The following is a 12,113-nucleotide window of genomic DNA, read 5'->3' as shown; positions in this document are numbered from 1 at the left end:
TGCAAGGTATGAAGTGGAGACCAGATTTTAAGTGCAGTCCAGTTAAGAGTTCAGCAGTCTGATGGCAAGTGGGAAAAAGCTGTTTCAGAACCAGGTGGACCTGCACCGGACGCTGCGGAACCTCTTTCCAGAGGGCAGCAGGGAGAACAGTCCATGGTGGGGGTGTGAGGGGTCACTGACGATGTTTCGGCCTCTGGGATGAAATGGAGGGAAGGGGGGCCCCGATGATCCTCTCTGCTGTCTGCTGTTGCTGCTGGACTCACGAACCGACCGAACCTGTTGGACTTTTATCGGCTCTGTGGTCACAGAGATTTGGAAAATCAGCCGACAATCCTTAAATCGTGCCATCTCGTCTCTCCACTGCCCTAACGCTCTCTGACTCTGGTCGCTATAGTAACGTTTACATATTCCTTCAAAATAAGATACAGATGCGCCACAAAAACAAACATTTTACTTTCTGAAAATTTTAACCCACGATAACGACTCATGGAGCCGTGAGCTTGTTTCTCCCATCTGGGAGAGATGAGAGACAATGAGACCGGAAGTGTTGCTGATGCTCAGGGTTCTTGGTCTCTAGTGGAGAAGCAGCTTGAAGCTTCATTTCCTCATTAACATCCGGTCACCATATCATGCAGAGCTTGGACTGTGGGAATCACCTACTGGGATAAATCCATCCTCCTGTCTCTGTTCCCTTCATAAAGAAACTTTACAAAGAATCTGATCCGTTTCTGACTCATTTTGCTGCTTGTGGCTCCATGTTGGCGGCCAGACGGAACCGAGAGAATCCGGTTAAAGGATTTTCAAAATAAAAGATCCTCCAGACTCAAATAATACATAAAAAGGAAATATTTACCGTATTCTCCGCACTATAAGGCGCACCACATTATAAGGCGCACCTTCAATGAATGGCCTATTTTAAAACTTTTTTCATATATAAGGCGCATAGAATAGACGCTACAGTAGAGGCTGGGGTTACGTTATGCATCCATTAGATGGAGCTGCGCTAAAGGGAATGTCGACAAAATAGTCAGATAGGTCAGTCAAACTTTAATAGATTACAAACCAGCGTTCTGAAAACTCAGTTCATTCCCAAAATGAACAGCTGTTGCTTCCTCCACTTCCGCACCATTGATTGTTCATGTTAAATTCTCTGGCTGCTGCTCTGTGGGCTCTTTGCACCTCAGCTTCCGCGTTCGGGGAAAAGCGGCTCAATCTTTTCCCATCTATTGAAAAAGGCTCTTTAGACTCAGTATTTGCAGGGCTTGTCCAAGGTAACAATTAATGATGAACATCGATCCGAAGCCCCGACAATAATCTGGAGAAAGGTTTTAACATGTTCGCCTCGTTATACACAGATACGAAGGTGAGTTTTACTTTCTTTAAACTTTATGGCTAACATTAGCTTTAGCTTATGCTAGACATTTTTCTTGTAAAAATGTGCTATTTAAGTATCTAAACATTTTTCATCATTCATTAACGGACAATGTTTTTACCTTGTTTTCAAGTATATTACGTGGTTTATTGTCGTTAGTGTCAGAGACCAAGTAACGGGGATTTTACGGTTCAGGCTTTTTGCTTCTGAAGCCTGAGGAACAACAAGCCCATAGCTTAACAGTAGAGCAGCTCTGGTGTCAGAGTTCTAGTTCAGCTGACTGTTCAGGTTCAGAGTTGTTGCTTTTAGAAAAATATGGCCGTGTTCCTTAAGGTCTCCGTGTTACTTCGCTTTATTAGTTTTGCATGCTTCTTGTGAAGCAGGACGGTGTTTACAGCAGTGTGTACAGGCGGATCAGTAGCTCGGCTGTCTGGCTCTGGTCTGCTCTCTGGTTCCCATAAACCCTTTCAGGCTGAATACAGAAGTGATTCCATGGAAATAACACAGGAGGCTCCTTTACCTTCTGCTTTAGGCTGAAGAAGTTGATCCGGAGTGAAGTGAAGGCTGTAAACTTTGCTGTGCAGCGTTAGCTTTAACTGGTAGTGACGAATATTTACAAGCCACCGTCTTCTTAATTCAGGATCGTTTGGAAATCCATAAAAACTTAAAAGCCCATTATATTAGGAAGACAATAATGTTCATAGTATTGTTTTATTTGCGTCTGAAATAAGACTTTGTCTTTTCTAGCTGTCATGGTAACTCAAAGCGAAAAAAGAGAGCCGCATTTGCGCATGCGGTTGTGACGTCAGTGCGGCAGGTGCAAAGAGCCCATTCCCGTGTTCTACTGTGTGACTGATCGCCTTGAGCTTAAACTCTGCGTTGTAAGCGTGTCTCTTAATAGGAGCCATTTTGGGGTCTTTACACAAAACCCAGCGTGCACCGCTGGCTGCATCGGCGGCTGCTTTCCTCCGTTTCTTCTTCTACGGAGAAAATGAAGTCAGCGTCTGCTTTCCCGTTTCTTCTTCCACAGGGGAAAATGAAGTCGGCGTCTGCTTTCCCGTTTCTTCTTCCACAGGGGAAAATGAAGTCGGCGTCTGCTTTCCCCCGTTTCTTCTTCTACGGGGAAAATGAAGTCAGCGTCTGCTTTCCCGTTTCTTCTTCTACGAAAAATGAAGTCAACGTCTGCTTTCCCGTTTCTTCTTCTACGGGGAAAATGAAGTCAGCGTCTGCTTTCCCGTTTCTTCTTCCACGGGGGAAAATGAAGTCAGCGTCTGCTTTCCCGTTTCTTCTCCTACGGGGAAAATGAAGTCAGCGTCTGCTTTCCCCCGTTTCTTCTTCCACGGGGGAAAATGAAGTCAGTGTCTGCTTTCCCGTTTCTTCTCCTACGGGGAAAATGAAGTCAGCGTCTGCTTTCCCGTTTCTTCTTCCACAGGGGAAAATGAAGTCGGCATCTGCTTTCCCCCGTTTCTTCTCCTACGGGGAAAATGAAGTCGGTGTCTGCTTTCCCCCGTTTCTTCTTCCACGGGGGAAAATGAAGTCGGCGGCTGCTTACCGTAGTTGCGAGACCTGCTGTGGCTCAATATTGGTCCATATAAAAGGCGCACCGGATTATAAGGCGCACTGTCGGCTTTTGAGAAAATTTAAGGTTTTTAGGTGCGCCTTATAGTGCGGAAAATACGGTAATTATTTCTTGCGCGGCCCGGTACCAATTGGTCCGGGGGTTGGGGACCCCTGGTCTAGACTAAAAACATTCTGATGACTAAATTATGGCTAAAACTAAAACACACCTCAGAGTTCAGAGATCGGATCCTTTCTTTCGCTCACCGTCTGTTGAAAGCTGATGTGGAAGGATAGAGGCCCACTGTGACCTCTGACCTCTCTGTGTTTCCTCTCCATCAGAACAGACCAACATCAAAGCTACAGCTGGAGAGGACGTCACTCTGCCATGCAGCGACCCTGACAATAACCCCATCCAGGTCATAGAGTGGAGCAGACCCGGCCTGGGGGCAAAATTCGTCCTCCTGTTCAAAGACGGGAAGACGGATGTAAACAAGCAGCATCCGTCTTTTAAGGACCGGGTGGAACTGCTGGATTCTGAGATGACGGGTGGAGACGTGTCTTTGGTTCTGAAGAAAGTGCAGGCCAACGATACGGGACTATTTGAGTGTCGAGTCATTCAGACAGCCCACGGGGAGGAACTCAGGAGGAAGGTCTACCTGGACGTAATAGGTGAGTCAACCTGCATGTAGCTCCGCCCCCTCCGCCAGGTGAGAGTTTGTCTCTGGATCAGAACCTGCAGCTGCTTCCTGGTTCTGGATCTCAGATCAGATGATGATGATGATCTGTGATATGTTAAGGAATATCTGTGTTTATCCCACACAATCTGCAATATTTCCATTCATTTATTTTCATTATGTGGTATTTGTGTATCATCTATTATTTTATGTATTTGTGTATCATCTAAGAGGAAGTAGTTAGCAGCAGTTTGCAGATTTTAAACATACTTCCCATTAAGCCCAGATTTTTGTTATAAATATTTTTTATTGATAGAATAATTAACTATCATAGTTTTCTAAGCTGCTCAATGGAAAATCATCATCATCATCATCATCAGAAACAAAGGCTGGAATACTTCAGTCAGTTTGGAATCAATCTATATAAAAAGTTACACTTAGTGAATAGCTACTGCAAGAAATGAACTCTTCATTTTTCTGATTTACTGTCACCTTTACTTCTGCTAACTAACATCTACTAGCTAACATTGTTATGGACTAAAGGAAGGAAACTTCCAGACGGTGACATGAAGACGATGCCTGAAGCAGGACTGTCCACTTATCTAGTCTGAGCGCTTTGATAATGTTAGTACTGCTACACCAGGTAGTAAAAGGTAGTAAATTAAATTAGCTCAAATTAAGGCAACAAATAGAATTTGACTTGGTAGTAAATTTTTCATGACCTCTTCAATATATTTATAAATATGAAGCCTAGGCGCAAATTCAAACTGGAAGACTCTTTTATCTCCACTGGGACCCGTTAATTGAAGCGACCTGCCCACAATCGTCGACCTATCAACGCCGGACCAAGCCACGTCACGTCCAATCACCTACCAAGTCCCAGCTGATAAGGACCTTCATTCATGGCGTCCTTCGCTCTCCAGCCGAGCTCAACCCACCACCACCCCTTCTCCATTCGCCCGGTCCTGAGGCCCGCACCCTTCTTCAACCTCCACCACCAGTACCAGGCCCTGGGGGGATGACGTTCCTAACAGCATCAGGATGCTCATCTGAAGCCTATCGCTAACGCTGCGATAACCGTTATCCCCAGCCGGGGCCGAGCGCCAAAGACTTTAAATCCTGTTAGTGAATAAACTCTTATAATTGTCTTCTTATCTCCGTCTGAGTCTCTCCAGATTGAATTACATTGATGCTGACGTTTTGTTTTAAGTTCGTTTAACTATAAAATATGTATTAAAAATGATATCTTCTCCCAGGACCTGAGCTGACGTTGATAGACTCTATTGACCTTTTTCACGTTTTAAAGTGGATGTGGGATTTGACTACTAATGGTGGCTATAGCTTTAGCATTAAAAGGCTAGGAAAATGGCTGAGTCTCAGTTGTTTTTGTTCAGTCCCTGGTTGTTCATGTGGGGCAGATACAGCCGTATCTGTCCTATCATTGGTTCCCAACGGACCCGGACCAACGGAGCCAGTGGATCCACGCGATCCGAAAAGATGAAGGTCCCGACTTTTGCATAAAGACAAGCAGCACTTTCATATGGAGCCGCCACTTCACACTGCAGGATTTTGTTAGTGGATCGACCACCAGCTGTTCCTCCCTTTTTGCCTGGAATAACTTCACTGCACCAGCAACCAGAGAGTCTGCTTTAGAGAGGCCTGAGAAACAGCAGTCTGTCCTCAGAAAGCTGCCAGGCTGAAGATGCTGCATGATTATGTTGCACATCCACCTGCAGGTAAACGTCAACTTAAGATAGTACATTGTATACATTTGCCATGTTAGATAATTTCAGTCAAATATAACTATTACTATAATAATGTGATTATTATTATGATCACATAATAAAGTCATTATAATGAGATTATGTGGTAGTTATGTATTTTGTGGAGAGATTGTTTATATACATACATGCTTGGACTCACAACATGTATTGATCTTCACAGAAGTAATGTTACATCTATACAATTAAAACTTCTTGCTAACCGTATCTTAAGCTATTTTATTTTGTGGTTTTACAGATGCACTTGATGAAGCTCTAGATTTTACCAAGTAGTTGGAGGCCAGACTTCAAAAAGTGGATTTGTCTGCCACACTTTTTAGCCGCTACTGTGCCTCTGATGACCAGATCCGGTTCTACACCAAATTTCCATCTGAGTGTGTGTTCTGGATCTCCTGGGAGCCCATTGCACCCTCTGCATCACGCCTTGTGTCCTGGACCAGAGCACAGAAACCTGGAGAGGAAGCCTGTGCTGAAGCCAGCCCTGCAACTTTACCTTTGAACCAGGGCAAAAAACTTCCAGAAAACTGTAAAACAGCTGAAACACTGACTTCTTTTAAATCTCAACTAAAAACCCACCTGTTTAGGATTGTATTTGAAATGTAATCAATTACAAATTTATTGATGGAACTTGACTTATTGATTGATTCTATATTGCTTTGTGTTTCTGTGTTTGTAATGATGTAAAGCACTTTGAAATGTCTTGCTGCTGAAATGTGCTATACAAATAAAATTTAATTGATTGATTGATTGCAAGCTGCAGGCCTCTGATTGATGATGATGATGAACTCATTCAGGGTAGCCGTGGGATGAAGGAGCAGCTCATTGCTGACATGTTTCAAATCAGCAGAGCCGCTGTCAGCCCAGTGACCATCACTTGGGCCGACTTCCTCTTCATTGTCTTCTCTTCCATCAACCTGTGGATTAGTTATGAGAAGGTAAAAACCAGGATGCCTCAGATTTCTGAAGTTCTCTCCAAATGTCCGTGTCATCTTGGACTGCACAGAAGTTTCTCTGGAGACGCCGTCATCCCTCACCTTACAGTCTGAAATGTTCTCTGCCTAAGAACCACACCACTCTGAAAGGGCTGATTGGATTTGCTCCCTGTGGGTGGGTGACTTTTATTTCAGCGTTGAACACAGGCTGCATCTCTGAATAACGAAGGTCAGTGGAATCCTTCCTCTGCTTGAGCTGGGAGATGAAGTCCTGGCAGATAAAGGCTTCCTCATTCAAAACCTCCTTCATGAAGTTGGAGCCAAACTCATCATTCCTCCATTTAGGCATCCAGGCCAGTTCAGCAAGAAAGAGACAGAGGAGACCCAGACCATTGCTGGACTGGGGATCATTGTAGAGCGAACAATCGCCAGAGTAAAGTTCTGCCACATCTGGGATTCTCCGGTTCCTCTCACTTTAATAGGAACTGTCAATCAAATCTGGCACAACTGTTGTGTTTTGGCAAATTATCAAGGCCCATTTTGTGTTGCACACTAAATTATTTCTGTATGTTAATTGTTGTAGTGCTATGTAAAAAGTTATTTAAATGTCTAGACTTTAAATAAATATATTCAGTTAAAACACACTTGAGCAGCATACTGTACTATTTGTTTTCTATTTTATTGTTTAAGTTTAATTGGAAGGAAAACAAATCGAGTGCAATTTACAATATCTAGTAAAAACAAAAAACCTTCAACTATTTCATATCTTATCATTGTACACCATACATTAATTTAAATTATGCTGCAAATTAATATACGGTATATCACATCTAAACAACAATAGTTGCAAATACTGAAAGATAACCTTAAGAAGAAACATTTTTAAAACAGGTTACACAACAACTGCAGTTAAAACTAATTTTCGTAAAATATGCAGAAGCCTTTTAAAGAAATTTTAACATCTGTGTATGTTTCATGAGGAACTACTATTTGAGATTGGATATTTGAAATGCAAAGGAACAAAAGGGTAAGTTACACATTTTATAATTCTTATTGCATTGACATGAACACATCAATCAAGGTGTTGAAGTAAAATAAGTCCAGTTTAGATTTAATCTGATCTCTGAAAGACTCGTCACGCCGTGACAAAGTCTCACCATTTTAATCCACTGGTTTCCAGTTGACCCTGTACCTGCCAGTAGTTTGCCTGTGAACTCCTCAAGACAGCCTGGCCATCCTGAACCTTGAGCTGAGCAACCTGAGACACATCATTCTTCATGCTGCTTTTCACCTCAACCAGTCCAAACGGGGCTGATTCTGACGGGTCACACGCCTCGCCATCCGGAGTTGCACCAAGATCTGATGTGTCGGGGCCAACAATGATTCCCACAGGGAGCAAGTTGACCCTCAACGGCTCAGCAGAGTTTGCCAGCAGCTCATGCTTCATGGCAGCAGGTTGTCTAGTGACCCCTGACCATCCGAGATGCAGACTCCTCCTCTGCACTTCCTCTTCAAGCATCAGGGAAACGGCTGGCAGTGAGTCTTGGTTGTTGAAGTTGTACCCCTGCAGGACATCTGGACTGCTGTCTTGTTCTGGCCTCTATTTCATAAGACATTTCCAGTGATGCTTGCAGAGACTGAAGATGCATAAGTTGACCGAGTTTGGGCACAAAACACATATTCAGAAGACTATGCAGCATCAAAGGAAGAGAAGGGAAGTCTGGAGCCATGTGGTGCAGAATGATGCTACCAGAGGACTGTGAGGTGGGCACTGATCAGACATTGGTGAGCCCTGGGGCACAGGCCCAGATCTGGATGGAACCAGCTCCAGATTTGAAAGACCATCCAGGACCAGAGCCATAAGTTTTTGGGACTCCAGCTGGCGTAGTTTTTCTCCTGATGCCAGAATGTCGGGATCTGGAAGTCGTCCTACAAACATCAGTGACAAAATCATAATAATCATAATAAGTTTTGACAAAGGAAATATACATACAAAAAATAAACCAAAAGTTATACCTGTGTAATCTCTGTAAAGTGTGGAGTGCAGATATCTTTTCCCCATAGTTTTGGGCTTCCTATAGTACTATTATTTTAAGATCATATATCTGACAGTACAGTGAACCTTCGCTATATCACGGTTCACCTTTCACGTCTCGCTGCTTCACGGATTTCCACCTGCATTGTGTTCTGCATTCTGATTGGCTAAACAGTCTCTCTGCTTCTTCTCTACCTGTGTGTCAATAACGTCGCGGTTTAATATGTACGTAAAACAGCTTGCCAAATTTAAGTTCGCAAATTCTCTTGCAATTTCAAGAATCTTTTTGCCCAGAAGGAAAAAGAGCAACAACAACCACCGATAACTATGATCTTCTCTTGAAGAAACACACCTGCCCTGCGGGCTTTAGAAGAAAAAACCCTACAGAGCGGAGTCAGGCTGCAGCGGCTCAGTCAGAAGAGCAGTGAAATACACGAGAGTAACTATTTGTCCTACTGTACTTTGTTTTGTTTTTCATAATCATTTTTTATTTCCTCCCGTTCTAATCCAATAACTCAGGTCGCGGTGGGGCGGCACTGATCTCTGCAATTCGGGCACAGGAATCCGCTTTCAGTTTGTATTAAAATTATTATTTTACAGTACAGTAGTTATTTGTAAAAAAAAAAAAAAAAATGTTCATACAGTATTATTATTTGTTAAACAAATGTTTGGGCCTGTAAAAAGGTTTTGTTCTTTGGTTTCAATGTATTATGGAATATTTTATTGTATAATAAATGTAAAATAATAAAGGTAACTACTTCGCAGATTTCGCCGATCATGGGTTATTTCAGAACGTTACCCCCGCGAAAACGAGGGTTCACTGTATGTGTAATTAGTGTATGTGGTATATTTAGTATATTTAGTATATGGTAGGATATCACATATCAGGACAAAGTGTTCCACTGTGTTTTTCTTACCTGTGTTCTTGGTTTGTACCATCTTAGTAAATCAGTTGTGCAGGAGGATCAGTTGGCAGCTGGAGTTGGGAGTAGTGTGCAGTTTGGTAAAGAAGTTCAACTATATGATTGCAAAAACCTTTACCAGCTGCACAGCTACAGGAATAATCCAATAATTCAGCCTTTTCTTTTCCAACATCCAGTGATATCTAAAATAGACAAGTGTTTTAGTAACACATATATACATCAATACATACAGCATGTTTAGCTTTAAACAAGTAATAGATTCTAGTTTGAAGGTTCAAAAACAGCAGAAAAAAACAGACTATGTTGCAACAGAAAACAAATAGTAACAACTGAACAGGAAGATGTTAATAAGCTCTGAGTCCAGAAATCGTACTTAAAATTCTTCAGCTGTCAAATATGAACAGGAACTGAACTACCAACCAAGAGCCAACCGGCTTTCTGACTGTTTCAAACCTGCAGCTTGTGCGGTTCCTCATCTTTCTTCATGGATCTGAAGCATCGAGCTCTGACAACTTCCTGTCCCTCCACAATATCCGACACTGCAGGCTGCAGAAGTAAAGTTTCAACATCAAGCTTCCTCTAGTATCTCATAACTAAGTTCTAGTTCATGCCGCTTTTCACAAACTGTACTGGCAAATACATTTCAGAACGGTCATGGTCACAGCATGATGATCACGCTGTGTTACTTTGACTGGTCCATGTTTGTAATTTCTGCTGGTTGTGTTACTTTGACTGGTCCATGTTTGTAGTCTCTCCAGGTCGTGGTCATGCTGTGTTACTTTGACTGGTCCATGTTTGTAATTTCTGCTGGTTGTGTTACTTTGACTGGTCCATGTTTGTAGTCTCTCCAGGTCGTGGTCACGCTGTGTTACTTTGACTGGTCCGCCGGTGTGTTTCCACAGAGCCGTTTCCTCCCTGGGTCATCGTTCTGCTGGTTCTGCTCAGTGTGACTCTGACTGCTACTACTGTCCTGGTGTATAAGTACAGACACTACTTCAACTCAGGTGAGTGAGTGGAACTGCGTTACCCATAATGCCACTGGCCCGGCCCGGCTCACCCTGTCTGTCCTCCTGCAGCCCCGGCGGCCCAGCAGCAGCAGGAGGATGATGATGATGACTACGATGATGAAGATGATGAGACGAAGATGAACTCAGAGGATTAACATCATAAACATTTCTGGACTCATCGAGTTTCTGCTTCTTTAAATCCGATTCCTGGATCAACATTTCAGATAAACTTTATATTTTTAATTTAAAATTACATTTATTCTACTGGTTTTATTTAAATTCATGTTTGGTGGAAATTTAAACTGATTACTAAGTTTAAAACATCCAAACATTAATATGCACTGATTTTACTGAATTGATGTAAATAATCTGTATTTAATAATTTCTTTAACCTCCAGCTAACAGATTAATTCTGATTCATTTCTGGTTCTTATTTATTTCAGTGACTTTTAGATTCTGGAGTTTTTAATTAACAGAGATTTTTGTTTTAATTCAGAGAAAGGAAATAATTAATCAATTGATCACATGATGAATTAAAATGATAATTTATTAAGGACAATTTAGTTCAGAAACTTTATTATTTTAATCAGTTTTTCTGTGAGCTGTCAGACAAAGACAAGTTTTGTTTAATTATGAGAATATTAATAGAATAGAGACATAATTTTATCAGCAAAATGCATTAATTAAATTATTAAATTATTTATTATTAATTAAATTATGAGAAAAAATTTGTTTTAGTAAGAAAAAGTTCAGATCATTAATTTAATCATTTTTCATTTTATTGTGATACGACAGAAGAGCTTCAACAAACTGAGCAGAAATGAACCTGACTCCAGAGGGCAAAGGTCAAATTGTTTTAATTTTATAATAAAGGTTGAAATACAGATTAGATTTTATGATGAACGGGAATTATGATTTTAAATTTATAATATATTTTCTCTCATCTTCCCTCCTTCTTTCTGAGCCTCCAGCGCCCCCTGCTGGTTGAAACACTGATCTAAATAAAGTGAATATTTCTGGTTTTAATATTTGGACCTGATCTGAACTGACCTGGATAATTTAAAGAGTTAAAATACCAGAGATGTTTCTGGAAGCAGGAGAACCCAGAGAGAATCGTCACCATCACAAGGAGAACAGAAATAAATCTGATCCTGAAACGATAAACTGAACTAAAATTCAGCTGGTTTACAACAAACTGAACGAGTGATGATGATCTGCTGAACCAGTTCAGAGGAGATGAAGCAACCTGAGCTGCAGGTTGCTGCAACTTCCTGGATGAAGCAACATCAACCCAGAAACCCGTTGAATCTTTAAACTAATGATGTACTTTCTGAAACTGGCCTGATATCATAACGAAGAGCAACGATAACATGTTGGTGCTGCGGCTGTTTGATGTTTTTAGGGATGTTGCAAACAATTATTTTATTAATCAAGTAATCAATGAAAAGTTTGATCAAGTAAAATATTGGTAATAGCTGCCATAACATCAGTATTAATATCGGATATCAACGTCAGTCCAAATTTTCATATTTCTGCTTCCCTAACAATTACTTGTCTGTTCAAAGAATAGACCCTCATTGGCTGCTTGGGGCAGGAAATACGGCGGCCATCTTGGACTGTCCTCCCTCCTATTGAGAAGGACCTGGCTGCAGCAAACAGGAAGGGGGTGAGAAGGACCTGGCTGCAGCAAACAGGAAGGGGGTGAGAAGGACCTCGCTGCAGCAAACAGAAAGGGGCGGGGACGGACCTTTCCGTCAGTCCCATACCTTATTTGGAAATGGGACTATTGCATTCCGGAAATGAAGGGGGCGCTATTTTCATAATCACTA

At 41.8% G+C, this 12,113-nt stretch overlaps 1 protein-coding gene and 2 long non-coding RNA genes across 3 annotated transcripts in view; 1 reads left to right on the top strand and 2 right to left on the bottom strand.

The window, feature by feature from the left end:
* The window catches only part of LOC116732618 (Fc receptor-like protein 5), an 82,120-nt gene that overhangs the window by 61,833 nt on the left and 8,174 nt on the right, over positions 1–12,113 (bottom strand). The window lies entirely within an intron of this gene.
* LOC116732669 (uncharacterized) lies at positions 8,138–10,356 on the bottom strand. The gene is made up of 3 exons (XR_004341838.1): positions 9,731–10,356; positions 9,272–9,459; positions 8,138–8,248 (listed from the first exon to the last, which is right to left on the bottom strand). It is a non-coding gene; the product is annotated as an uncharacterized LOC116732669 (long non-coding RNA).
* LOC116732670 (uncharacterized) lies at positions 10,169–10,688 on the top strand. The gene is made up of 2 exons (XR_004341839.1): positions 10,169–10,281; positions 10,354–10,688. It is a non-coding gene; the product is annotated as an uncharacterized LOC116732670 (long non-coding RNA).

The sequence above is a fragment of the Xiphophorus hellerii genome, chromosome 14 (genome assembly GCF_003331165.1).
Source record: "Xiphophorus hellerii strain 12219 chromosome 14, Xiphophorus_hellerii-4.1, whole genome shotgun sequence".
NCBI lineage: Eukaryota > Metazoa > Chordata > Actinopteri > Cyprinodontiformes > Poeciliidae > Xiphophorus > Xiphophorus hellerii.
Note: the sequence above shows the minus strand (reverse complement) of the source record. Positions and strands in the feature narration are given on the sequence as shown.